This window comes from Tursiops truncatus, chromosome 7, assembly GCF_011762595.2.
Source record: "Tursiops truncatus isolate mTurTru1 chromosome 7, mTurTru1.mat.Y, whole genome shotgun sequence".
Classification (NCBI taxonomy): domain Eukaryota; kingdom Metazoa; phylum Chordata; class Mammalia; order Artiodactyla; family Delphinidae; genus Tursiops; species Tursiops truncatus.
In genome coordinates this window covers 45,704,850-45,728,916 of record NC_047040.1, presented here as the reverse complement: position 1 = coordinate 45,728,916, position 24,067 = coordinate 45,704,850, and the positions used below count along the sequence as shown (strand labels likewise).

Here is a 24,067-nt window from a genome sequence, read left to right as displayed (position 1 = left end):
TTGATGGTGGGAACACAGGTGATATTTATTTCTTTTTTGTATTGTCCCTATTCTTTTTTTTTTTTTTTTTTTGCAATGAGTATGTTTCATGTTCTTAATCGGGGGACCAAAATAGACTGAAAGATAAAATGATGGAAGATAGAAAGTAAAATGTAACACATTTTAACTCTGGGACCCAGGTCCCCTTAGGAATTCAATGGACATGACTGAGATTTTGAATTCCATTTTGGTTTTTATTTCCTTTTTAAAAAGTTGTTAAATACTTTAACTGATGGGTTTGCAGTAATATAGAGCTAAACAACCAATATGATAGCATGTTTTTGTATATTTTTGTAATAATCAGCAATAAAATGTTATTCTCAACATAAATAATAGGTAGTTGTCCATCTTAGTCAAGGTTCTTTTAGTTCAAGTAAGAGAAACTTGAAACTGGCCTGAGCCAGAAAATTAATTTAAAAATATTAGGAGGCTGCTGAGTCTCCATCACAGTCCATATGTTCCTATGATGAATGTGAAGACTTTTCAAATGGAAATCTGAGTATTTGCTATCAGTAGCAAATTAGACATAGTCTAATGGTAATGCCCTGCCAGAGCCTCTGCAGCCTTTCTCCTTGGCATCTCCCTTCCTCAGTTCCTGGGTCATGCTTACAGATCTGATTTTAAATCTTGTTCTATCTGATTTTAGTGTTTTTAAAAACTCCATTCTGACATCTTTGAGATTTTTATACCTCTAAGCCATTTCATAAATAGCAGTTCATATCAAAAGTCAGGTTATAAAAATTATAGAGCAATAGCAAGTTTAGAGATTTTAAATGTTGGGAAGAAATATAAAAATTAGTAAGCTTTAGCCCTCTGTGTAATGATTAGAAAAAGACAGTTATGGGGATTCATGCACCCCATTCATCCATCCATGATGGATATACTTTATAGTTATAATTTTTTCTCTTTTTGGCAACTTCCAAGTCTCATGGAAAGGGAGCATAGAACTCTAAAGAGAAGTCTATGAAATGCCTTCAAGAAATTATTTTAGTGGCTAATTCAGGGGGAGGCTGGTGTAGTAGAGAACCCCTACTCATAAGGAAGGTATAGGGTCCTATCTCTGAGAACCTGGGAATTGTATAAAAGTCCAAGTAACTTTCAACATTGAGTAAGGTGAGAAAAGGTTTAGAAAAACTTCTCCTTAAAGATATCAGAGGCAAATGAATAAGAAATAAGTACATGTTTTGAGATTTTCCATTAATGTAAACAATGGAGCTTGTAATGCTTGATTTCTGTAGCCTCATTTATTCTTATGATCTGCTTATTCAAGTGGAGCTGCAGCGTATTGAAGACTAAACTAGTGTTTCTCGAAGTGAGGTCCACAGATCCTAGTGATTTGTTGGTGTATCCTTGGGAGCCTAGAGTTCTCTATTCAAAGTTTTAAATATTGTGTTAAAAGAACACACCCATATATTTATAATTATATAATGTAAGCATGGGTTTGGTCATCTGGTCAACCTCCTTATTCCTAAGTACTATGGGCTATCATTTGATTTATTTTTATAATCATTTGAATATTAAGTGATCACCTAAATGGCATCATTTATTTTTTAGTGGTTGTTTGAAAATTAATCATTTAAAGGTTATTTACAGAAGAAGCAACTAGCATTGTCCTATGATTAATATTTTCAATGTAAGTATTTTACTGTGTGCTTGCCTGTTATGATAAAGTGGAAACATAGTTAAAAGAGGATTCTGTCCACGTATGAAGAGGCCTGATTTCTGGTCCTAGCTTTAGCACCTCCTAACAATGAGATTTGGGGAAAGTCAATTAAGATTCTTGGACTTCAGTTGCCTTGTATTTAAAGTAAGGGAGTTTGGCTAGAGCTGGGTAATCCCTAAACTTAGTTTTCATTTCAAAAATTGTGATGTTGTATCTTTTTTAATGGAAAAAGCATTAGGGAGAAGAAAACTGGTTCAGTTAATAAGGTCTTTTGGGGAAATTTCTAGTACCATCCTCTAGTTACAGTGAAAAATAGTGGGATGTAAGAACCAAATATTTATTGAGTACCTTGTCTGTGCTTGACACTACTCTAGTCTAATTCCTGTAAATGTGACTGTGACTCTGTGAGTTCTATTATACAATTCCTTTTGGCAGCTGTAATTGTGTCCAGCGTCCTAGGGCACAGAATGAGTAAGTACGGAGCCTGGAAAGGAATATGAATAGTCTGATTCTAAGCCCTGGATTCCACCATAACATATTATATTTGTTAGCCTTGCAAAAATGCTTTTTTTCCTTTCTCCATCTATTTTCAGGTTCAAATGAAAAATTTAGTGAACTAAATTCTGAGCAGCATCTCAAAAGATTTGAGTAAATGTCCTCTCATCCTCAAAGAATCGCTTAAACGAGGATATCCCTCCTTCTTGTCCTTCTTCCCACACAGAAGTTTACTGTGTCAGTAAGGATGGTTTGTTATGTTTTCCCTCGAACCCCACGTAGATGTCCTGAATTCTGAGGTTAATATCTGAATGGAGCAAATGAGCATGACCTGGTGGTGGAGGCAGTTTTCTGTTTTCTTTCCTTTCTTTTTTTTTTTCTTGTAAGGCATAATAAAGTGCAGAGATTCAGTAAGTTTTAAAAAACTGAGGAAAAATAAATTAAAAAAGTGTAGAGGTGCGGCCAGAGACACAGCAAAAACTGTGTCAGTGCTTTCTTGATAAAGGCTGTAAAGAAGGTATGTGCTACTCGTGTGTGTGCTTCCTTGGACACTTTTTTTTTTTTTTCTTGTTAAGCAGCAGAAGTGTTTTGAAATTGTGTGCGGAAACACAGAGAGACAAGGGAAGGCGAATAGTCCCGATCCGGTGCTTCAGGGAGGAGGTTCAAAAGGAAACGCAGCGGGGGACGAGGAGTGGGGGTGGGGAGAACTGTGTTTTGGCTCCCGTGCCGGCTAAGAACCGGGTAAGGTAAGGCCTCGTCTTCTCCGGTCGAGTTTCTCTCACATTCCACTCTCCCCCTGGGTCCTGCGTGCCGACGCCATATAGCCCAGAGGGCCCATAGGAGACGAGCATCAGAGACCGAAGAAAGTCAGCGAGCTGGAACCCAGGCGTCCCGTTTGGAAGTGTCCAAGGAGATCGCCCCAAGTGCGCCAGCCGAGTCTGGGAGAGTTTCCTTTTGGCCGAGAGGGGGAGCCCCGCGTTCCCAGCCGGGAGCGACCCGGAGTCCCGAGCCTCGAGCCTCAGCCGCCAGCTAGCGCCAGTTTTGGCTTCAGCCGATTAGGAAGAGGAGGGAGGGGGCCGAGAGCGCGTAGAGGGAGGGGACCGGAGCCGGAGGGTCCCGAGTCCAGCTCGCTGTTGACGTAGAGAAACTTTCCCTCTCGGCCACGGAAACGGCGCCCGGGCTGCGCCGGAGCGGAGTTCGCCAGGCTCCGAGGACGCGGCGGCTCTCCATGTCCCTGCCCGGAGCCTGACCCGACTGCATCAGTCAGTAAGGTACGGAGAGACCGCGGTTTATCTGGGGGCTTCCCTGGCTGCAAGCCCAGCGTCCCGCCAGGTAGCGTGCAGTCTCTTTTAAACTGACATCCTGAGAGGCGGCGGGCGGTGGTCAGCCCCGGCCGGGTGCCGGGGACGGAGGGCGCGGGGCTGCTTGCCGCCACTACCGCCGCTGGGCAGGTTGCAAAAATTAAGACACTGAAAGGCTCAGGAAGTCGTCCAGCAAGAAAGGAGGCTGAGACCTGTTGACTACTGCCGTGGCAGTGCTGCAGGGATGATGGGGAGCCCCCCGAGGTCGGGGACGCATTGGTCTCCGGACTCCTGGAGCCCTTTGTGGTAACTTTGGTCCGGGGAGCCGGGGCCGGTGGTTAGGAGCTGGAGGGGGCGGTGGGGCGCGGGTGGATCAGGACGGCTGAGGGTGTGCGGACCAGACGGGACTGAGCAGGCAAGTCATCTCCGGGTCACAGCGAGGCTACCCAGGAGCAAAACTTCTTCCAGCGTAACCTCCCTTTTGTTGGCTCCGGGAGGGAGTGTGGGCATGGGGGGCGGGGAGGCGCGAAGCTCCGAGGCCGGGCCGTGGATTCTTTAAAACCCAGGGCTGGGAGGGCCCAAACTCAGGGGCGGCGCCCACATGGTTACCCTGTGGCTGGGTGGGTCGAGTAGTTCCTTCTGGCGGGCGCTACCTTAGAGAGGCGCACGGCTCTGCGGGGTGCTTGAGACCCTGGGCTCTCGGTCCCGTTGCCGAGCTCGCTCGCCCGGGTCCACCAGCCCGGGGGGCTGATTCACTGCACGGATCAGAACCCAGAGCGATCGGTTCTTCCCTGTGGCTCCTGGGGCCGCCGCTCAGAGTTCCCTGTGTGCGGGAGGGAACTCGGGGCAGGCTGGTTTTCTTGGAATGTGTTTACGATGTTGAATGGAACTTGAACAGGAAGCTGGGCGCTGCAGCTGGAACTAGCTTGCCAGGGTAGAGTAAGGAAGACGTAGCTGGTGTTGGGCTTGGCGTGCGCACTTAGTACCTTGGGCAAACCCCGAATAAGTGCGGGTGTCGGTCAAGGTATCCCTTCCTGAGTCCTAGCAGTTTTCCCGACTGAGCTCGCCTTATTTCCACTGGCAATCAGACATTTACATGCACTATTTCAGTCTGCAAGTTTAACAAAGTATAATGCAATTAGGAAGAATTTAGTAAGTTTATTTTGGGACCTGCTTTAAAAAACTATATATATATATATATATATATCTTGCATCAGCACTTGAGAATAAAAATTTTTGGAGAGTGTTCCAGTCGTGACTCCCCTTGTTAATTTCTAGGACTACAAGGAGACCCGGACACTGATGATTTTGTGTCTTTGATGCCAAGTGGGTGATAAGGTGGTAAAGGAGGGCAGTAATGAGACAGAATGAATGTGAGGAGGTAGGAAACTCTGAGAGGAGTTGGGCATTTTTCAGATTTGCAAATCGCCCCTTTTTCTGCCAGTCTTTCCCTCCTTCCCCAAATAAACAAGTAACCTTGCTAGAAAACCCACCAATTGGGAGAGTGCAGTCGCTGGCGACTACAAGCCTTGCTGGAAACAGCAGACAGACTAAGGTACTGCCCCACTGCATAATTAAAAGGTCTCCTTGAGCTGTCCAGGACTGTTTTCCAAGTTTTTACCACTGACAAGGAAAGAAGAGAGGAACCTGGCCGGCAGCCAAACTAGACTGAGCTCAGTAGCCAAACATAAAAGGGACTGGGGAAGTTGCTGGGGATAATTGGAAAGGAGCTGTTGGTTGTACTTGGGTTTAAACAAGGGGTTTCTTTTGCAGTGAGAATTTTAAGGTGACTAAGATCAGTATTCTTGGCAAAAAAAATAAGCTAAGCATAGAGTGCAGTGGGATGTGACAGAGGAGAGTGAAAGAAGCGGTCTAGGAGGGATGTCTGACCATTCCCTATCAGTGTTGCAGTGGAATAGCTGGGGGCCTGGTGCTTTTTGTGAGATCATACTTTGCAAATACCCACACTTTGTTGTCTCCTCAACTTGGACTAGGCTTGCTGCAACTTCAAGCCCTTGACCTTGACCTTTGTTTTCACAGCCAGTAAGAACTGAAGACTTGGGTTTTGAGCAGGTGATTTTCCACCTAAATCGAATAATTCAATTAGGTATTCTCAAATGGCACAAAAGTGGGTCATGAAATTAAAGTGGAAAATGTGTCCAAATGTCTTCCTTGTGTTTGTCAAAAGTGATCCCGATAATAGAACTTGCTCTTTCACCTGAAGGAGTAGAAGTTGGTGTGATCTCAGTATTTCACACATTGGCCCAATACGTTAAGGCCCTGCTGCTTCCAAGTTCTGGACTAGCCAGGAACTGAGAGTCTTATCTGCAATTAGGACCCTTCTTTTCTGTGTTAAAATTGCTCATGTTTCCTCTATTTTTTTTTCAGGAAGGTTGGTCTACTGTTGTGGGTTTGGGGGTTGAATAGTAAAAAACACTAATATGGTATTTCCTCTGGATTGGTGAGTTTGGGATTGTGAATATCAGCCTACTCTCTGAGATTGACTTTATGAATCACCCTTGGCAATATGTTTTCCCTGTCTATGATTTCAGTTTTTCCACTTGCAAAATAAAGAACTTTCCTTTGCATAATTACAAGCCTACAGTAAGCTTTAAAGAGATGAAATTATGTTAATACGTTTTTAGATATAAAGGTCATAGGGCTTCTGTCTCGGTTGATTCTATTGAGATTTGTAGGGGTAAATTGGAATATTTATACCTAAAATACAAATGTAATAGTGACATACCTATTTAATTTATAAAAATTACTACTGTGCCTTTTAATCATAGCTTTAGTTTAATCATAAATTTTATGTTTTTGAAAATATTGGGTGAGATTTTATGACTAAAGCTGAGTCATTCTCTCAAACAGCAAAGAACAATCAGCAAATTCATTGACTTCTTTATTTTGGTTTATATTTATACTCAAGGACCAGTTATTTTTTTAAGACCAGCTCAATTTTGCCTTTATGAGAAGTTACCAAATATATTTGCAGAATTTGGCTCCCTTCTCGGAAATAACACTTGAGAGACTGAAATACATTTATGATGTACAAACAAACTTTCTTTTCCCAATGGCCACAACAGTTTCCTTAAAAGTTTAGAGGGTAGATTTAGGAGCCATTCATTAATTGATTCAACCAATATTTGTTGCATACTTTTTATGTCTGAGGAAACATCAAGCTTGGATTTAAATCCCAGCTCTGAACTTTTCAGCACTGTGATTTGTGTGGGTTATTTTACTTCTTAAATGTTTTATCAACATATAATTTATTATCTATATTGCTATCTGTAATGTATGAACTTTTAAACTATTGATACATGCATGATAATTGTGAAATATTTAATTTTTAGTTTGACACATCAATTAGTAAAATAAACTACCTATTTTTATAGTTCAATGTACTGTATCATACTCTTGGATGTGTAACTTAACTATTTTTCAGGTGAAGAGGTTAGTGTATTAGAGAAAGAATACAGAATAAATATGGATATATTAAAGGATAAGATCTTTTGGTAAAATACTTAATCATAACTTTTATTTTTAGACTTCACCTTATCATTAATAGTGAATCTATAAAAAGTGGGAGTATAAGGAAGATTGCAGTTGAATTTATGGTCATCTTAACACGACCAGCACTTTTTTGAATAATCAAAGAACAAGTGAATGTTCAAGGATGTAATAGGGTAATTTTACTGTAAAATAACCAGTTTTGCTTTTGATTTTAAACTTAACATTTTTAAAATCTTACTCTCCTTGCTGAATATTAGATAATTTAAATTTAAATTTTACTTAGCAGAATACTTTGTGGTTCGTTCTGAAAAACTGTGATTTGTTTTGTAAAACCTCTAAAGAACAAAAAAAGTTATTTTATTCGGATATAATAATGGATTCAAAAGTAGTTACAGGACCCAACTGCATGACTGCCGTGAGCCCTGGTCCCTAAACATGTTAGAGGCTGGTGGATCTAATAGTGTTTGTCTTAATGCATTTAGAGATCAGGAAAGTTAAACTTGTTCCTATGGGAGCTTAAATATATTCAAATTGAAGAGGAAAAATAGTATAAACTTTGAGCAGAGAAATTGCTTTGCTTCCAGTGAGGATATGAAATTGAAATCAGCCCTTTATTTTTAAAGACAATCGCTAAAAGTCACTGTTGCAGAGTTAGGCTTAGAAAACAGTTCTTATACTCTTTTTAGGCTCTGTTATTTGCTAGTTTTGTATTTGTTTTATGCTAAGAAAATGTTTTTAGCCACTCTAACGATACTTATAGTGCATGATTATTTTTCATCAGAAAACAGGTAATTGACTCAAATACTGAGCAGGAGAATAAGTACAAATTTTCTGTTTACCACTGAAATGGTATAATTATAGTAAATTTGGAATTAGTTTCATCATTCAATATTGTATACTTAATGATAGTTTTGGAAAGACTGCTTTAATTTGCTCACATAATATGAATAAGTGAGTTAATTTATGTAACAATTGTGATTGCAAAGATTAATATGCCTTTTTTTATTTTTTTGAACACGTTGGGTCTTCGTTGCTGTGCGCGGGCTTTCTCTAGTTGCAGCAAGCGGGGGCTACTCTTCGTTGCGGTGCGCGGGCTTCTCATTGCAGTGGCTTCTCTTGTTGCAGAGCACAGGCTCTAGGCGCGCAGGCTTCAGCAGTTGTGGCACGAGGGCTCAGTAGTTGTGGCACGAGGGCTTAGTAGTTGTGGCTCGCGGACTCTAGAGCACAAGCTTAGTAGTTGTGGTGCACGGGCGTAGTTGCTCCGCGGCATGTGGGATCTTCCCGGACCAGGGATCGAACCCATGTCCCGTGCATTGGCAGGCGGATTCTTAACCACTGCGCCACCAGGAAGTCTCAATATGACTTTTTAAAAGAGTTTTAAATAACACTGTATATATTTTTCAGGGTGCACCTACTAGACAATATCTAGATAGTAATAGCCATCTTTATTTCATGTTTGTTTCTTGCTATTAACATTATATAAATACACCACATATAATCTTCATCACATGCCTTCTGAAGAGGAGATTCAGAATATATCTTAGAAACTTACAAGCCTTGGATAAATAATCCCTTTCCCATATATATGTTTGTATGTATATATATGTACAGAGAATTATGACATGTATTCTTTGATGTTTCTCTATTTGTGCTAGGTATATTTTTCGTAAGAAAAAGCAACTTCAATTAATTGATATTTTAACAATTAGTTTAAAATCTTTTCCAGATAACTCTTGCTAGAGATTCTTGACTTTTTTTTTTTTTTCCAAATTTTAAAGGAGTTTCATGCTTTTACTTATACCTGTAAAGGATGAGAAAAATAATGGAAAATATCTGGTATCATCGTTCTTGGTTAATGGCTCTGATGGTGACATAATCATGGAAGCCTTTTCTACCTTTCTTAAGTAGAACACAGGCAAATGTGCAGTTAACTACTGTCAGAAGGTAAATTCACTGCTTGGAATGTGGCTACTACTGCTAAGTTTATAAGGTTCTGTGAAGTGAGAATTGTGTGTAAATGTAGTGTTTTCCTGGTATTGTATAGCTTTTTCTTATGATTATCAGATGTTACAGTTGATCTGTTCCCTGATACTTCAACCACAAGTCCTCCAAGAATTTCAGGGAACATAAACTTTGACAGAGCTGTTAACCAAGAGCAGATTGAATGATTTGGGCTCAGTCTTTAATCCACTTTCTTGTAGAAGTGATGATAGCCATTCAAATGACCAAAACACAGCTAGTTGAGAGGTTTGGTAGAAGGAAATACAGAGCACAAGTAACCTACTAAAGGAATCATTAAGGATTGGATGTATAATCTTTTAAAACAGTTATGTAATATTTCATCAAATGATAACTAAGCTCTACTTCTCACTTAGTTTGTAATAGTGATTTTAGACAGCATTTTGGCTAAAAAGCAAACAGAACCATCTGTGCTGTGGCAGAAATCTCCAGTTTGGGGTAATTAACAGTTGATATAAGAGAATGAACTTGATTTTAGCTTTTTGATTTCTCTTATAGCTGTTTACAACCATCAAGAGTGCCAGTAAAATTTTAACAGCAAATAGGTTAATTTACCCAGATTTCCACTTGGGTGAATTAAAACATAGCTTGGTAAGTACCGATAGGAGTTTTACTTAAGAAGACAGAGCACTTTGTAAAGTGTTTTTAAAAGTCAATGTGCATGTTATTCTCATAATCTATTTAATTTTTGTCTGCTTTTGAAGAACTCCATAAAAAATATGGAACTTTGGCTGATGGTAAAACTTTCCTACTACCTCCTTGAGGATATGCACTATTATAATCTTAAAAATGTACTTAAATGTAGATTGTTGCTGGTAGTACACATAAATATAGAGAAATTTGGCTTATTGTAAAAAACAATTGTATAACTGAGTTAATTCCAAAGCAGTTTATCTCTATGCTGCATATAGTAACTGAGTATATAATTAGTTAGAAACTACTTATGCAGTGTAGTTTAGCAAAATACAGTTTGAGAGAATTGTTAAAGAGAAATATTTGAGTAAATGAATTGTATTTGAAATTATCTAAATGCCATCTGAAATGGCAAAAGTCTATTGAAATTTCAGATCTATAAAGTAACAATGCTTTATAATAAGAATAGGTATTGTTTTGAAATTTTGTGAATTATTATTTCTGTTTTATATCATTGTGACTCTGGATGTCTAGGAGAAAAGCCTTTAAAATTCTTTATGGCAAACAAGTAAGATTTATTATATTGCCAACATTGTCTTTAATTCTTTTTAAAGGAAGAACTGCTACTAAATTTATAACGTGAATTTATCATAGGCTTAATTGCTTAAATTAGGTAGACTAGGAAATTTATGATTAATTTCGAAAAATGAAATTTCCTAGAGTAGTGCAGTTGTTTTTCGGTTTTTTTCTGCCGTACGCGGGCCTCTCACTGTTGTGGCCTCTCCCGTTGCGGAGCACAGGCTCCGGACGCGCAGGCTCAGCGGCCATGGCTCACGGGCCCAGCCGCTCCGCGGCATGTGGGATCTTCCCGGACCGGGGCACGAACCTGTGTCCCCTGCATCAGCAGGCGGACTCTCAACCACTGCGCCACCAGGGAAGCCCTGGCCAGTCATTTTGATTTGCCTGGTTCTGAGTCCGTGTTTGGTACATCTCAGGATCCTCCCATGTGTGGACGCAAGATGGATTCCAGCAAAGAGACCTGTGGGTAGCTTTACATCACTCCTCTTTTGACCTCCAAGGAGCTTTTTAATTGGGAAGGTCTCCTTGACTTAGAGAATGAGGAATATGTGGTCTCTTATCTTTTATCTGGGCAGGGCTCAGCCTCTCCTATCTTCATCTTCGAGTATCTGTCTATAGGGGACTAACTCCAGCTGCTTGGCCTGGGGCCCATCTATCTCCTGCCTCAAGGGGAAGGCAGTTCATTTCTAATAAGAAATTTGGATTAGGCTGAGCTATTAGTCACAGTGTTTCTATTCCCCTTGTCAGTGATTGTTTATGGAGGGGGCACTTGTTCCTTGTCCCAGTCAGAGTCAATTATATGAAATGACAGAACTGGAGGGAGGTGGGGTAGAAAAACTTCCTTTACACTTGGGAAGGGGACATTGGTGAGAAGGCATACATATGTCAGCTCTTGATATTTGTCCTGTCTGGAATAGATGCTTGAAATTGCAGTAGGGGGTCACCTTTTGTCCATGAGGATATTGAGCTCGAGGGCAAAACAAATGCATCAATGAAGAAAGAAAAAAATGTAAAGAACCTGAATGCTTGATGGCATTGTTGGGTCCCTGAATCAACCTGCCATATTTCTGGATTTACTGTTGTGTAAGAGAATGAATTTATTTATTTTTCAAACCAGTTTGAACTAGACCTTTCAGTTACTTAAATGAGAAAGTATCTCAATTAGAACAGTTATTAAGTGGTATCTTAATTTGAAATAAATATTTTAGAAATAACAATTTAGATAATTAAAGAAAATTTATAGACCACTTGGGTTTTGTAAACTTTGGATATGATTAGTGCTATTACTCTATATAAATATATTATTACTCAATGCACCAAATTTTATTATGTTTTTAATACAGTGATTGTATTAATCATCTTAGCTAAAGTTATTTGGGGATGAATATATTCTACATATATCTCAGAATACATTATTCAATAAAAATAAAATAACTTGAAATACAAATTCAAAATCTAATCCATAAAACCACATCACTGGTTATTTGGTGTCTTTATTGTACTGGGAACATTAAATGTACCTTAGGAAGCACTGAAGTACTCTCATTGCCTTGTCTGAGTAGTTTCAAGCTTGAAGTCATGATAAAACTAACGTAATTATTTAAATGTAAAAGATAAAGATGATGGGAGTAAAATTAAGAAAATTGTGTAGTGCAGATCCATTCACAGAAGTAAAAAACAGTGCAGACGTATAATAATCTTTTAAGTCAGAACTAGTGTTATAAAGCTCTAGTTCACTGAAACCATAGCAGTTTATTTTCTGCCACCATGTTCATGGTGGTTCTTGCCACCATGTTGAGTTCTAGCTTTTTTTGCTGATTTACCATTATGCACATTGTTTTTTGCTGTATCAAAGTAAGGAGGTATATCTGAGTCTTTGTCCTCTTGCTCTAAAGGTTGTAGGAATTACCCAAAGCTGAGAATTGCCAAAAGCAGGAGTGAAATGTTGAGCTGGCCGAAAAGTTCGACCGAACGAACTTTTTGGCCAGTCTAATATATTTTAGAGTATTAATGCTGAAATGGTTTAACTGGTGGTTTAAGCAGGAGGTGGAGGCAAGCAAAACCAGGAATAATCTAACAGGCTCAGAATAGGCAAGTGTCACAGTGGGCAGGTTTGTTGGCAATGAGGGGGTGTGAAAAACAGAAAGCTAAAGATTGTGTAGACAGTGGAGGTGAAGAAGAGCAGTGGTGAAACTGGAGGGAGAAACATTACAGATGGTGAAAAGCTGCAGTGACAAATGGTTCATTCGCCAAGAAAGAACAAGACTGTTGTATTAGAGCTGTATCAGTGTGGATGTTGAAAGTATGGAGATTGGGTTGGAGAGGGAAATGGACAGCCAGTAATTTGAATACCTTAGGAAAGTGAGAGACCTTAGAAGAAGTTACTGATGGAGAGATCCATAGTTAACAAGACCTCCTACATTACCGTGATTGAGATGTGCATATTTTCTTTTTGCATAAAAATGCTGTAAACATACTTGAGATGCTTCCTCTATGAGATCATGACCTTCTTTCAAAGTTAGGCAAGGGAACTAGAGAATACAAAGTGCTGGAATTCTCAGAGGATTATTGTTCTTTTAGAAGCTGTTGTTCAGGGATTGTTCTGGGGTATCCCTTTGCCCAGAATCAAAGTGCCCTCTGGTGACCTTTTCCTCTTTAAAAGGGAGCCACATTCTTGTGGGTTTTTGAATGTGAATAAATGCCTCTTAGTGTGGAAACTATTATAAAGGGACTCTGCTTCTCCACTTCGGAAATTTTAGTAGAAAATATAAATTGGCTCACAGCAGATATGAAACAAGGAAGAGGATAAATATCCAGATAATTCAAATTCCAACTCTCACTAGTGCTAAAATAATCAAATAAAGTGAAAATAGTCGTGCCCTTCCCCCACCCCAATCATTGTCTCTCTTTATTAGGATCTTCATGGCATATGAGCTCTTTTCTTAACCTGTTGTCTTCTACCTGTGGTCCAAACCAAAAATGATTTTTTGAAAGAGAAATAACAAGAATATGACAGGGTTTAGGACACACTACGTCAAAATATGGTACCTTGACATATTGAATACTTCAACCTGAGGGAATTTGAGAAACGGCATGGGAAGGAAGGACTTTCTGACCTTCTCCTGAAGCAGGTCACAAAATCCTCATGTGAGAGGTGCCCTCTCTATCCTAGAAGGAAAGGAACATCCTTAGCTCTGAAAACAAAGGGACACAGAGGAATCTGAATGATCTTGCTAAGTTTCCCCTAGTTTACTATACTTAGCTCATATGCTTGGTCCTGTCAGACCTTTCCAAGACTTGTAACTCTTCTTCAAACCTAGTGTAAAAAAACATTCAGGTTTAATCATTTCTTTAGGTGTCTTCATTTCTTTATGAAGGCTGCTGTGTCACGCAAAACTTATATTAAATACATTTGTATTCCAGTCTCTTGTTAATCTGTCTTTTGTTACAGGAAGTCTTAGCGAGAGCCTGGCAGGGTAGAGGAAAGTCTACCCTTTTCCTCCTCTACAAATAGCATTTACATAGTGCTCACAATGTCCTGAACATTGTGCTAAATGTTTTTTTTATGATTTGTAAATGATTAAGAAACTTGTTTAAGGTTCCAGGGCTGGCAAACAGTAGACTAGGGCAGATAGTAGGGTGGGAAGTAGTGCATCTTAACCACCATCCTAGTTGAGGAAGTGTGCAGTAGAGTGGCGAGAGTCCCCCTGAAGGATTAGGGCAGCTTTGGTAGTTCTCTTTACTGGTGAGAGTGCGATACCTTTGAATAACCTGATCGCCTAGACTCCTGGCTGGTGCTTAACTCCCCCTTTTTTTGCAGCACCATGAGCTGCTCATCTCCCACTCTTAGAAGTGACAACTTGGCACTCCCATATGACAAGATATTTGTTCATTTTACCCTAGTTAGTTAGATAAAGTATAAAAATTAACTCATTGCCTAAATTGTGTCTGTATGTTGCTTTGGCTCATGCTTGATTTGATTTGTCAAGAAGGTTAAAATGCTTGAGTGAGAAAATCTGACCTTCTTAATCCCATTTTTTCCCTGGTTTTGTCAAAGTGATAAGGTTTGTATAAATAAAGCCTAAGATGTAAAATAACTAATATTAATGTTTTTAAAAGCAAGTCATGTACTTTTCATTGATATTTCCTGCATTGAGAAGATGGACTAGATAACCTCAAAAAACATTTCAGCCCTTAGAGCAGTCTAAGTTTTAGTTTTAAATAATTGTTTTTAAACTAAAACAAGTATCTTAATCAAAATATTGTATTCAGGGTTGTCTGATTTTAATATTTGATTTCATCATTTTGTCTTTTTTTGGTAAGTTAAACTGTTAGACATTTGATCTCTTGAGGTATTTATAGTTTGGGTATTATAAGAAAGTTCTCTTGAACCCTTTGAGCCATAGACAGGGGATATGACATAGTCTACAAGTTAGGGAAGACTCAGCAGTAGAAAGAAATGAGAGTGGAGAGTGTTTCAAGCAGGTAGGAAATCTTAGAGGAGTTAGTATACGGCTCAACCACAGAATTACAAGATTGAAAATAGAGGTAGAGAATAGAGTGGAAGAGAAAGAAGAACTAGAATCGCTGGAGGTAAAGCCCATGAGGCAAAGACCAGATCTTACACGACGTTCAAATTCAGAGTTTGCTCTCTATTCTAATAGCAGTCGGAAACCTTTGAAGGATTAAAATAGGATTGGTGACAAGATGTCACCTGCATTTTAGAAAGATTTGACTAGTTGCTCAGCCAGTAAATCGAGGCAAGAGAAGGTGGTAGTCTAGTTTAGCATGACGGCAATGAAAAATGAGTTTGCTCCAGAGATATTTAGGAGGAAAAACATCTGTACAGTTTTATGATTTGTTAGTGATTGTGGGAGGTGGGCAGGAGGATGGTGTAAATGTTGATTCTAAGATTCCTAGTTTTGGCAACCTGGGTGTTGGTATTCATCAGCAAAGTCAATATAGTAGAACTATTGGAGGAAACTAATGATTTCCATTTTGGACACATTTTGATGTGTCTCTGAATCATTCTGTTGTAGATGTCCAGTAGTAGTTATTTGATGTACATACATATACATGTTTGGAGCTAAGAAGTTTGGTGTGGACTGGTGATATATATGTATATGTGGTGTGTTTGTGTGTGTGTGTGTGTACATATATACAAGTTTTCAGATTTCAGACTACAAATATGAGATTTTAGTCTAGCAAGGGCTATCATATAACAAGGCTTGAGGGCAGAAAAAGCAAAGCCTTAAACACCACTAAGAAGGAACTACCTATGATGTTGTAAAAGCTAAGATAAAAAAAAAAAATAATTTGAGAAGGAGACAATGATCAGCAATGTTAAATAGTATAGAAAGGTAAACAAACAGATTAAAGTATCTATTATGTGTCTGTTTTACTTAACATGAAGGTCATTGGTGACTGTGGTGAGAACAATTTTGGTGGAATTATGTGTGTGGTAAGTTATGGAGTAGAGTACATGAAGACAAATCTTTCATGGTATAAATCTGTAGGTGGTACTAGAGAAAGCCTGAGCTTTGGCTTCTCTGGTGATAGGATTGGCTATTTACAACCTGAGTACTCTTCAACAGGCAAATTAATCTCATACTGTTTTCCTTTCTTAATCTGTAAGATGGCATAGACAATAATGCAGGGTTTCTGAGAGGATTAAAACCATGTTGCATGTAGCATAGTGGCTGGAGTTTGTAAGTGTTAGTAAATGGTAGCTAGCATTATTGTGTAAAGTGTCAATATAATTTTTGTACTGTTATGTTCAACCTCACAGTAAAATTATGTTCTGCTTTCATTCTGGTTAGAAAATATGCTGTTTTATATAAATGAATTTATCCTAAACTATAAATACAAATGGAACAACTTCAATGCAATATGTCATTTGCAACTTATAAAAGATAATAAATTAGAGGGGTACAGAATGAGTATCTGTTTTTGACTATATCTCTATGAAAAAGTTATATATCTTCAGCAAAAAACCCCAGTAGGGATTGGATGGGGAGGCAAGATGGCAGAGTAGAAGGACCTTGACCTCACCTCCTCTCATGAGCACACCAAAATCACAACTAACTGCTGAACAACCATTGATAAAAAAGATGAGAACCTACCAAAAGAAGATATTTTACATCCAAAGACATAAAGAAGAAACCACAATGAGACAGTAGGATGGGTGCAATCACAATATAATCAAATTCCATACCACCTGGATGGGCAACCCACAAACTGGAGAATAATTATATCGCAGAAGTTCTCCCACAGGAGTGAGAGCTCTGAGCCCCACACCAGGCAACCCAGCCTAGGGGTCCAGCATTGGGAGGAGGAGCCCCCAGAGCATTTGTTTTGAAGGCCAGAGGGGCTTGATTGCAGGAGCTCCACAGGACTTGGGGAAACAGAGACTCCACTCTTGGAGGGTGCACACAAGGTCTTGCATGTGCCAGGACCCAGGGCAAAAGCAGTGACTTCATACGAACCTGGGCCAGACCTATCTGCTGGTCTTGGAGGGTCTCCTGGGGAGGCAGGGGGCGGAGGGGCTGTGGCTCTCTCTGGGGTCATAAAAGCTGGTGGTGGACATATTGGGGAGTGTTCATCTACATAAACTCTGGCTGGAGGCAGATATCTTGTGTCCTTGGCACTGAGACCTGCCCCACCCAACAGCCTGCAGACTCTAATGCTGGGATGCCTCAGGCCAAACAACCAACAGGGTGGGAACGCAGCCCCACCCATTGGCAGACAGGCTGCCTAAAGACTTCCTGAGCCCACAGACACTTCTAGACATGCCCCTTTACACAGCCCTGCCCACAAGAGGGCCAAGACACAGCTCTACCCACCAGTGGGCAGGCACCAGAAGCAAGAAAACTATAGTCCCACAGCCTGTGGAACTGAGTCCACAAACACAGGTCAGAACCTACCCTGGGACCAAGTGGTCCCTGGCCCTTGGGTGACTAGAAGGGAGTGTACTGCTGGGACACATAGGACATCCCCTCCAGAGGGCCACTTCTCCAAGGTTGAGAAACGTAACTAACCTACTACATACATAAAAATTACAAATAGAAATTTAAACAGAATGAGATGGCAAAGGAATATGTTCCGATGAAGGAACAACATAAAAAACTAAGTGAAGTGGAGATAGGCAATCTACCCAAGAAAGAGTTCAGAGTAATGATTGTAAAGATCATCCAAGAACTTGAGAAGGGAATGGATGCACAGAGCGAAAAGTTACAAGAAGTTTTTAGCAAAGAGTTAGAAAATATAAAGAACAATCAAACAGAATTGAAGAATACAGGAACTGAAATGAAAAAGACACTAGAAGGAATCAATAGCAGAATTAATGAGTCAGAAGAATGGATAAGTGTCCTGGAAGACAGAGTGCTGGAAATCACTGCCACAGAACAGAATAAAGAAAAGAAAAGAAATGAGGACACTTTACGAGACCTCTGAGACAATATCAAACACACTGACATTTGCATTGTAGGGGTCCCAGAAGGAGAGAGAAAGAGAAAGGACCTGAGAAAATATTTGAAGAGATAATAGCTGAAAACTTCCTTAACATGGGAAAGGAAGCAGTCCCCCAAATGCAGGAAGTGCAGAGAGTCCCAGGCAGAATAAACCCAAGGAGGAACACACCAAGACACATATTAATCAAATTGACAAAAATTAAAGAGAAAATATTAAAAGCAACAAGGGAAAAGCAACAAATAACATACAAGGGAATCCCCATAAGACTATCAGCTGATTGTTCAGCAGACATCCTGTAGGTCAGAAGGAAGTGGCATGAGGTGTTTAAAGTGATGAAAGAGAAAAATCTACAATCAAGAATACTCTACCCAGAAAGGCTCTTGTTCAGATTTGATGGAGAAATCAAAAGCTTTCCAGACAAGCAAAAGCTAAAAGGATTCAACACCACCAAATCAGCTTTACAACAAGTGTTAAGGAACTTCTCTAAGCAGCAAAGAAAAGGCTACAACTAGAAACACGAAAATTATGAAATGGGAAAGCTCACCAGTAAAGACAAACATTCAGTAAAGGTAGGAAATCATCAACACAGAAATGCAGGATATTTTAAATGCATTTGAAATTAAGAGATCAGCAACTATGTATATATACATATACAGCAACTATGTATATATACATAAACTACTATATGTATATATACATAAACTACTATACCAAAACCTCATAGTAACTGCAAACCAAAAATCTATAATAGATACACACACAGAATAGAAAGAGGAATCCAAACACAACACTAAAGATAGTCATCAAACCCCACTAGCTTAAAACATTGTGTAATTTGAACTGGAATATATCTTCTCCTTCTAGAATTTTTTTGTTTTTTTAAATATATACAAATGAAATATGGTGGAAGAAAATTTGTAATATAAAATGTTAACATGAAACAAATAAGAAACCCTTAATCCTAAAATTATGTAGGAGAAAACTATTTTTAACTTTTTTTTTTTTTTTTTGGTGGTATGTGGGCCTCTCACTGTTGTGGCCTCTCCCGCTACTGGACGCGCAGGCCCAGTGGCCATGGCTCACAGGCCCAGCCGCTCCGCAGCATGTGGGATCTTCCTGGACCAGGGCATGAACCCATGTCCCCTGCATCGGCAGGCAGACTCTCAACCACTGCACCACCAGGGAAGCCCATATTTTTAACTTTTTAGTGTATATACATCAACACTCTTTTTCTTAATTTTACAATTGATACATGCTCTTGAAACAAGTTTAAGAATAGTGAAGAGTATAAAGAAAAAAAATGAGTCTCATTGACTGATTTGATGACATTTCCTTAATTTTAAAAATAGACTTGGTTAGGAGTTTGGGATTCAAATATACACACTACTTATGTATAAAGTAGATAACCAACAGAACCTACTGTGTAGCACAGGGAACTACACTTAATATCGTGTAATAACTTATAATGTAAAAGAATCTAAAAAAGATTACTCCATGAAATCTTGAATCACTTTGCTGTACATCTGAAACTAATACAACATTGTAAATCAACTATATTTCAATAAAAATTAAAAAAGAATTGGGATCATGGGCTACATATTGGTTTGTAATTTGACTTTTTTCTAGTGATGTGATGGACGTCAGCAGCTGGCTTAGGTGTGTACTGGTATCGGGGTAGGAAGAAATTGAGAAGAATCCTGTCAATATCATTTTATGATTTCAAATTCATGTTACTTTTAAGGATAAATGTAGCATGCTGTGGATTGATAACATTTAAACAGATAGTAAGTAATCAAAGATAAATCATCTGGCAGTGGTTTCTGTCAGAATCATGATTTATTTTTCTCGAGTAGACAGATGACTGAGGAAGAACCAGTAAATTATAAACTGCTCAGCACAAGTGTCAGTCTTTGCCCCTTTGCTTTATCTTACACTCTCAAGTCTTGGTTCATTTTTCAACTCAATAGCTGTGTCTGTGATTACTGGAGGCCTGAAATTGGATCATTTAGGTCATTATTTTTGGATGCACACATTAGCACCCACATTTGCCTGAACTCAACTTATTTTGGTTACAAGAGGAGGCTGCATCTGTGAGTCTCTTCTTGTCTAACAGGCATTAAAGTAACTTAGGCCTCAAGGATGGGATCTATTTTTCAGGTCTGGTGTTTAAAATACATCATTTCTATGAGGGGCTAAGAGCAAGCTGCACTGTGTTTTGTAAATTTGCATGTGAAAATGGTTATTACAAAAAAGTGTTTTAGAAATGAATTCTCCTCAGTATTAAAATTAAAACCTCACAAAAATCAGTTTTTGATAATTTTTTTCGCCCTAACACTTGTAAAAGAAATCTCCTGTGGTTAAAATTTGGAAAACAAAGAAATGTACAAAGAAAAAAAAGGAAAAAAAGAGAGCGAGAACAAACCCACAAAGCAGAAATGCACTGGGGCTTGGTTTTACTTTTATTTATGTACCCCCTCTGCATCTTATATACTGAACCTTTGCAAAAAAAGGTAAAGTGAAATGTGTAGTCTGTGGGATGTTATGGAAGATTCCAGATAAGTTATTGAAGACTTAACTGAGTTACAGATAAACTTGACCTCTTACCAGATATTTCCATGCTGTGTAGTCTTGCTTCTGGCTCCATCATTTACTAGCTTAGGGCTCTTGGGGAGATAATTTAGCATCTTTGGAACTTTTTTCTTGAATGTAAAATGAACATAATGACATGAACCTTGTATGTATCACTGAGCGGTATAAAACAAGAATCTTCAGTAGCACCAGTAAGTTTTCATGTAGCTTTCTCCTGTGTGTGACTTAAAGAAAAACACACAACCTAAGAGTTGTGAGTTTAAGTCTTATTCAGGGATCTTAAAAAGGACGATAGCCTGGGAGATAGCCTCTAAACAGCTCTGAGAAAACTGCTCCAAAGTGTAGGGAAGAAGCCAGTGTATATATGATTTTTGACTAGGCAGTATATGCAGTCGGGCGTACATCGTGGTAAAAGATTATTGCTAGTCATGAAAAACAGATAACTCCAGTTAATGATTTTAGTGCTTTTCTATGTATGGGAAGATGCAAGAATCTGGATTTATTAAAATTGTTCCTGAGATATACATCTATCGAAGGAGACTGTTTTTCCAAAGCACAAAGTGCATCACCCTGTTTTTCATTTTGAATTCCTCTCCAGGTGCACAGTTATTCAGTGGCTGCAGTGGCGAATGTCTTAATCCTTGTAGAACCGGATGGTTAGCAACATTCTACATGTCTCCTCTCCCTTGGCACAAAGATTTTTAAAGTTTGCACTGTCTCTTTTGGGCTTGGAGAGCAGACAGCAACAGATTTCCTTGTTCTTTTATCAGATCACCAGCAGGCTTCTGAGGATCAATTAATGGTTAAAGTTCCTATTGTTATTTTTGAAATTGTACCTCTTCACAGTTTGAGTCCAAGGGCATTTTTCTTTATCAGTCTGTATTTTGGGACATGTGACATGAATGATCTCTATGTTAGGAAGAAATTAAGTTGTGTTATCTTCAACTTCCAACCCTGTATAAGAAAGCAGCTTCTGACAATGAATCAAGATTGATTATTCGATAGTGACGTTCTCTATTACTGAACCTATTTGGAGAAAGAACAAATAGCTATGGGTCAGGGCTGCTATAGAAAAGTATCCTGCAGCTTGTCTGTAGCTTGAGACATTAGGTGAGAAGATTTCTAAGATCCTACTGTGATAATAGTTGAAATTTAAATGGAGTCATCATCTCCTGGAAAATAAGGGAGAGCCAATAATTGTGTGCTAAATGGATTAAAGCTACTGGGATTCCTACATTTAATCATGTAGACCTTCATTCATTCAAAACACTTTTCAAGCTTCATGCTTATATAGCAGCTACAGTGCTAGATACCTCCAAAGTATCCTAGTGTCAGAGAAGTGTGGACTCACAGGTTTAATCTGCCTGCTGCAAGTGCAATTTCTTTGAAGTCTGAAATTCATTTGAATCTGAACTTCTACCTACAAACTTGGTTTTAAAGTAAAACTAATGTATTTTAATTACAATGAGGCAATACCAGTCCTTCAGGATTATGGACTATTAATCCTGTGTCTTCATTTACCCCTTGGCTTGATGTTACATTTCCCTAATAGTATATGTGTCTCTGTTAGAGTTCTATGGCTGTGAGCTGTGGTGAGTCCTTCAAGGTTTTCAGACAGAATAAGAGCAAGGGAAAAGGAGGGAAGGAACTTGATAAACTTTGTATGTATGAAACCTTATGGCTTTGGGCAGGATGGAATGAAGAGATAACGAGAATAAAAGTATGGAACTAAGTTAGGAAATGTTAAAATAGTCCAGGTGAGAGATGATAAGGCCTTGAATGTAGGAGCTATCATAATATTGGAAGAGAATGAATTGTAGTGATGCTTAATTTATAGAATTGTTGGCTGATTGAATGTGAGCATTTTAGGAAGAAGGAATAAAGAGGCTCAGTGCAGACTTGGATTGTTTGAGTAGACTGTGGTAGTACTATTCATCAAGACAAAGGAATACAGGATGAAGGACGTGATTGGAGGGAAAGACTAAAAATTCCACTTTGGATTTTTGAATTTGAGGTGTTTAGGAACCGTTACAGAGAGATGATGCCCTATAGCAAGCTGGATATGCCATTTGGAAATAAGGAGAAATCCTGGGATGGAGATATAGATTTGAAAGTTATCAACACTGGGTGATTATTAGTACCATGAGGTCAGACCCTTGAGAGCATTGATAGTTAAGGGGAATCAGAAAATGAAAAACCAGCAAAAAAGACTGAGAAGAACCCAAACATGAAACTGAAGTCTTTATTCCGCAGGGGAGTCTTACCCACCTGGGAGGTAGATTAATAGAGATCTAAACTAGAATCATCTTGTAGGGGGATAGGAAAGAAAGGACTGACTTGCCAAATATTTTAAAAGAACTATTTTGTGCTGTTAAAGGTAAAGGCCAAATTGCACCTAACATAAGGCAGGTATTTCTAGAACTGGCCAGTTTAGCTGGCCAGGGCTTCATGTTCATTTTGGGGTTGTGGCTTTCTGTGTTCACACAGCTGCACTCTAGAAACTGAATACAGATTTCACAGATTTGGCAAAATGAACCTCAATCCTTGGTCAAAACATGAAGTATTATAGGACTCCCTAGGTTACCCCTGATTCCCCAAATACTATCTCTACAACTCTACAACTTGTCTCCACAAAGTATTCTCAAAGGTAATGAAAATTGTATTGCGGAGTTATCTGTTCCTGTTTGTGACTCCACGTTGGGCTTTTCTGATTCCCACGCCATTTTGAATTTGACCAATCATTGAAGTAGGGGTACCTAGAAGTAAATATGAGTGGGTATAACCAGTTTTGCCAAAGTAGATTTTCCTAGGTTATTGAAAACTATTTACTATAGGGTTATATTAATGTTAATTAGAAAAGCATTTCATTATTTTATGATTAACATTATAAACCTGCATCTATATGTCAAATATAGTTGTATTAGTACACATATTTTTTATCTTAAATCGCACTGGATTTTTATAAAATAATTCTGCTGGAAAATAAAGAATTGAGAGAGATAGAGCACTGAAGTAGATTTTAAACCCTACTTTTATTCAGATCTTTTCAGAAAGCCCCTTCAGTATAATTCAAAAACAGCATACCTAGAATTGCTATTCTCTTTACGTCATAAGTTTTTCTTTAAAAAACAGGACTTAAGAAGATTCCTTAATAAGATACTTTTAATTTTTCTTCTTTTTAAAAATTTTTCATAGAAAGGAAAATGAAAAGATAAAAAATGCATATAAAGTAATCTTTATAAATTAACTTGGTAAGACACTGGTCTTGGATATAGTACAGAAATGGGTTCTTTTAGCACTTTTTCTAGAGTCATTTTTAGTGCATTTTTAGTTGTGGACTCTTGAATTTTCTACTTGATTCTTGGTACAAACTGGGTAGCCTTCATCAGGTTACTTAGTCTCTCTCTATGAATTTTGGGGAGTGGATGAGAAATAATGTATTTAAGTGTGAAACTACTTTTATGCTTGTATTTCTTGCTCACTGTAGTGAAAGCCCTACAAGAGCAGGGATTGCTGTTTGTTTGCTTATCTCTAGGGACCAGAATCTAAAAGAGTTCCTGGCACAGTAGGCATTCAAGTATTTGATGAGTGAATGCAGAAATAAGAAATTCAAGATCTAGTTTCCTTAAGATAAAGTGTGCCTCATCCAACATGCATATACTAAAATAATGTCTTGGTAAGAGCTGTTAGAAAGATGCAAATGTTTCAGATGCAAATGATGAACTGGGAGAGGACACACCTGTACATTGACCCTTAGCCTATCTAT

General features: G+C 38.7%; 1 protein-coding gene across 8 annotated transcripts in view; it reads left to right on the top strand.

Annotated features, from left to right (window-relative positions):
- Window positions 1–24,067, top strand: part of GULP1 (GULP PTB domain containing engulfment adaptor 1) — a 367,352-nt gene that overhangs the window by 97,602 nt on the left and 245,683 nt on the right. For 5 of the 8 annotated variants that reach the window (XM_033859966.2, XM_033859964.2, XM_073807499.1 and 2 more), the window contains exon 1: window positions 2,950–3,468. The exons of 1 other annotated variant lie outside the window; for it this stretch is intronic. The gene's annotated coding sequence lies outside the window, so the exon portion shown is untranslated. 2 more of the 8 variants (XM_073807502.1, XM_019931541.3) reach the window with 2 other exon arrangements.